The following is a 4,715-nucleotide window of genomic DNA, read 5'->3' on the forward strand; positions in this document are numbered from 1 at the left end:
TTTACCCACAAAAGGCCATTTTGTAAAAATTTGGGAAACTGTGTGTGGAAGGGAAGGTAAATCGTCCGCTTTTTAACACCAGTCTGAGAGGTATGAAAGAAGGGAGTAAAAAATTGAACATGGAGTCTTCCTGCTCACCCCGTGAGCCCGTGAGCGTGGAAGCAATGACAGCACAGACCAGGCAAGACAACCACAGGGGGCTACGGCCGGGAGAAGGGAGGGTCTCCAAGCTTCCCCGGAAGTGGGCCATGGAAACAGTCACGGTAAACACCTCCTTGCTGGCCCGGACAGACGTACTCACCTCACTGGCGAGGTTGAGGGATGGGTCAGGGCTGGGTGTGGAGGGTCTTCACTTCAACCATGGTGATGTTTTACCAGGGTCTCCAGAGACCTCCACTGGCGGCCAGTCATTGACTTCAAGGAAGGGCAGTAGGAGGGAATCCCTTTTCAGTTACTCAGCGCTGGCGAAGGCTTCTAGATCATCTTTGATGTGTGGTGGGTACTTAATTCAAAGAGCACTTACATTTTGGTAACTTTTGCCATCTTATTTTTCCACACCAATGCCATTTTTACCTTGATTAAAATATAAAACTTAGTGTACACAAAATCTCCTTCATGATCAGTTAATCATGTGTCAAATCTGTAAGCCTGCTTACCATGTCCTGGCTAAATTTCCCTGGCTGGCTACACGCCATGATTCTCCTGCCTTAGCCTCTCAGGCGAGATGCACCACACCCTGCTCAGGACTGCTTTTGGAAAAATATAGAGATAACGTCAGCTAGAGTTCCTATTCTCAAAGAAAGTACAGTTTGAGAGAGAAAATTAGCACTCAGCAGTCAATTAGGCAAGAAATAAACCGTGAACTATGACCCTGATTGGAAGTGTAACTCAAACTCTGAGAGGAAGAATTTAATATAGGTTAAAGACCACTGCAGGAAGATTCGACTGAAGTGAAGCCTTCAAGATAAAGATTTCAGCAAAGGATAAAAAGGGAATGGGTTTTGTGGTATGAGAAATATAAGAGCTAAAACATAGAGGCAGAAGATCAACATTTTGTGTTCAGGACACCCAGGAGAGATCTGTGTAACAGGAAAAAGAGCAAGTGAATGGAAAATAAGATTAGACAGCTATAAAGTGGATTGAGTTGTTTCTGTTTTTTCAAAAGTCAGTTTGAACTAAGTGCTGTAAACCGCCATTGTCTAACACAGACTTAATGTAGGCCACATGTGTAATTAAGTTTCCTAGTAGCCACATGTAAAAGGCAAGTGAAATAGGTGAAATGAATTTCAACAATATATTTTCACTAACTCAATATACCCAAAATATTGTCTAACGTAATACACATATAATTTTTATACTTCTTTCGCTTTTCAATGTAAATTTTAGGAATTCAACTCCTCAGGTATACTAGCTACATTTCAATAGCTCAGTAGGGTTAACATAAGCCATGGGGAATCGTGAGATGATTTAGCAGCTGAATAATCAATAGAACGTGGCAGCTCAGGAAGATTCGTGGCCTGTAAGGTGCAGGGTGAGTTGGAGGGTGGGATGGTTAAGGGCTGAGAGGGGAGGTGGACCCGGAGTGAGTCAAAAGTGGACTCAAATGGCGGCAATGGGTTGCTGAGAGGCTGAGCACACCTGTGAGTCTTTCAGAGACAAATTGCTGTGGTTTTGACAACTGACTGGCAATTAGAGGAGAAAAAAATCCCCTTGGTAGCCAGCCTCACACAACTCTCAGGGACCCTCACCATCCCACACTGCGCTGGGTTGGCTTGTGTGGCCAACAGGGTAAGTGTGGGAAGCCAGCCATGGCCCACTGGCTTTTTGAAAGATAACATTTGTTCCTTTTTAAGGACTGCACGTGTTAAACTTGTTTTTGACCCTGCACGGGAGAAACTCGGACAGCCAAAGATCTGTAGGAGTCAGGTGGTTCCTGTTAAAGATCTGACGTTATCTGTAGTGTCAGGTGTTGTAACTCCATTTTGTTAAGTTCCTCCACCTATTTGGGAATCATGATTATTAGTTGCAAGTGTTGTTAATTTGTTTTTCTTGAGCCTGCTTTCTCTTTCCCGTGTGAGCCCTCGTTCCCGTGGAGCGGGTGTTGAGGTTACTATGGTAATCCTAGCCCATAATAGTTCGGTCTTTTCCTTTAAAAGGCTGATGCCTGCCTGCAATAAACGTTGCCTTGATCAGACGCTTGTCTTGGCGTCCTTCCTTTCTCTCTGCCCCATCTCCACCCCGCTGCTCTTTCAGGTTTGAGACACTGCTGGATAGTGCTCTGCGTCGCCGCCTCGCGACAGGTAAGCGGAGGTGAGGGTCTGTCCTCTCCAAAACTGGGTTGTGAGAGATATGAAGGCTTCTGCCCGCATGGCTCTTTCTAGGGTCTCTTGCCATGGAGAAAGCAAGCTGCTACTCAGTAAGCAGCGCCACAGAAATAGGCCTTCGTGGCAATGACTTGAAGCCTCTAACAACCACAGGAGTTTGCAGGTGCTGCCTTCCGGCCCAGAGGCATTCAGGTGACTAAAATCCTAGGTAATACTGCAGCCCAGGAGAGACCCTCAGCCGGAACCACCTGACTCAGCTTCCCTCTGATTCTGGAGCCTCAGAATCTCTGAGAAGTAATCAGTGGTTACTGCTTTAAGCTGTAAATGTGTTTGAAACGGCAATAGAAAATTATAATATCAAACGACAATCAAATAGCCCAATTTAAAAACAGATAAGAAATTGAACAGTACTTTAAAAAGAAGGTAATGAGCATTTGAAAAAGTACTCGGCATCAGAGATATGAGGGAAATGAAAATTAAAAGCACAATGAGATAACATTACACACACACAAACGCTAGGATGACTAAAACCGGATGACACAAAATATTGAGGATATGGAGCAACCCAAATTTTTTTTTTATAAATTCAGACATAATTTACATACATACAATTCACCCATTTAAAGGAAACAAGTCCTGACCCTAGCACAGTTGCTCAAATGGTTAGTCATAAAGTTACCATACAACCCAACAACACCACCCCTAGGTGTCTGGAGACGTTGCCCGAGTCCACAAAAAAATATTTGTATTTGAATGTTGTACAGCACTATTCCTAATAGCTGAAAAGGAGGAACAATCCAAGTGTCCAACAGCTGATGAAAAGGTACAAAAGTTACAAATTCATGTGACAAAAGATTATTGACCAAGGAAAGGAAGTGAAGTACCAAGGCATACTTCAGCGTTTCCACTTCTCTCAATGTTTAGATAATCAAATCTATGGAGACAAAGTAGACCAGGGCTCGCCTAGGGTCGGAGAGGAGGCAGGAGGAAGGGAGGGCGACAGGGCAGAGGTACCGGGTTTCCCCATGGAATAATGAAGATTCCAAAACTGATGGTGATGCTGGGGACAGGACTGGTCGTATAATTTGTGGGCCGAGTGAGAAATGAAAATGTGGGATACCTTGTTCAAAAATTACTAGGTGCAGAACATTAAAACCAAGCACAGGCCCTTTTTGAGTAAGAAACCTTACAACACACAGGTTGTTTGCCATGAAGCTAGGCAGACAAGGAAGACTGGAAGCTCAGGCGGTAACAGGAAAGCCTGTGCTCTTCTCAGGAGGCTGTGCCTGACAGCACCACCTGCTCATCTGTGCCCAGAGGCTGAGGCAGGATGAGCTCCAACTGCAGCTGGTTCAGGACCAACCGCAGGTCTGGTGTGTCTTCCCTGAGTTCAGTGGGAATTTCCTTATGTGTTAGAAATTACCTTATTAGAAAGGTAATTTTTGATCAAAGCTTTGGTAGTGTGTGTCTCTGAATACCAAGGAGCCAGTAGTGATTCCTATAGGATTGTGGGGAGCAGGGTGTTTGCCTAGCATGTGAGAGGCCCTGGTTTGATCCACAGGAGCACAAAAATAAAAAACACAAAACCCCCAAAACAGTCCCTCCCCCAAATAAAAATCCCTTTAACGCCTTGCTCTGTAAACCCCACTCCATCGAATTCCTTATTTCTAACAAACATCAATCCTTTATTGGTGATGGAATTTTGCTGCTAGACATCTGGGTGGATTTGGAAGCAACGCCATAGCACGTCCCAGCTGTTCGGTTAAATCTTTGTTTCCTTTAAGAATAAGCTACTTTCTGAATGTAATTATGCTTTTACAGGTAACAGTCATTTTTAGTTTACTTGGTGAAGGCACATCTATCACCTCTTAATCAGATATTGCTGTCTGTCTTTGAGGAAGATGGAGCTTGGTACCCCAACTAAAATGGGAACAGAGTTCGGCTAAATGGGGTAGTAAATTACGTTGATAGCTCCCTGTTACCAAGTGTATTTTGCCTGATTCTAAAAGAATATTACATTTATATTTTTGAATACAAACTTAAAATTCATGAAATGTTTTCATATCCATACTGTGATCAAATTAACAGGCCTCGGGGAAGTAAAAGAATTGGTTGTACACATGTACCAACTCTCCACGACGAATGTAATCAATCACTGTGTACTGCAAATATGTACTAATGAAGATAAAAACAAATCAGTGGGCCAGGTCAGGCGAATGGTTTTTCCCAAAATAGCCTCTAGAGGGCAGTCAAGCTTTCCAGTTTATCTAAGACCGCGCTCTCCTTTCCGTCAACTCTCTCTCCACGCCTTCGCGGTGGCCCCGCCCTTCCCTTAATCCCGGCCCCGCCCAGGCCCGTCGCCCTTATCCTTTACCCGAGCCCGGGTTCGCG

At 44.3% G+C, this 4,715-nt stretch overlaps 1 protein-coding gene across 1 annotated transcript in view; it reads left to right on the forward strand.

Annotated features, from left to right (window-relative positions):
- Positions 1 to 2,281: 2,281 nt before the first annotated feature.
- Positions 2,282 to 4,715, forward strand: part of Hibch (3-hydroxyisobutyryl-CoA hydrolase) — a 47,636-nt gene continuing 45,202 nt past the window's right edge. The window contains exon 1 of the mRNA XM_033756395.1: positions 2,282 to 2,300. The gene's annotated coding sequence lies outside the window, so the exon portion shown is untranslated. The remainder of the gene's footprint in view (positions 2,301 to 4,715) is intronic.

This window comes from Fukomys damarensis, unplaced genomic scaffold (genome assembly GCF_012274545.1).
Source record: "Fukomys damarensis isolate Sample0158 unplaced genomic scaffold, DMR_v1.0_HiC HiC_scaffold_26, whole genome shotgun sequence".
NCBI classification, from domain to species: Eukaryota; Metazoa; Chordata; class Mammalia; order Rodentia; family Bathyergidae; genus Fukomys; species Fukomys damarensis.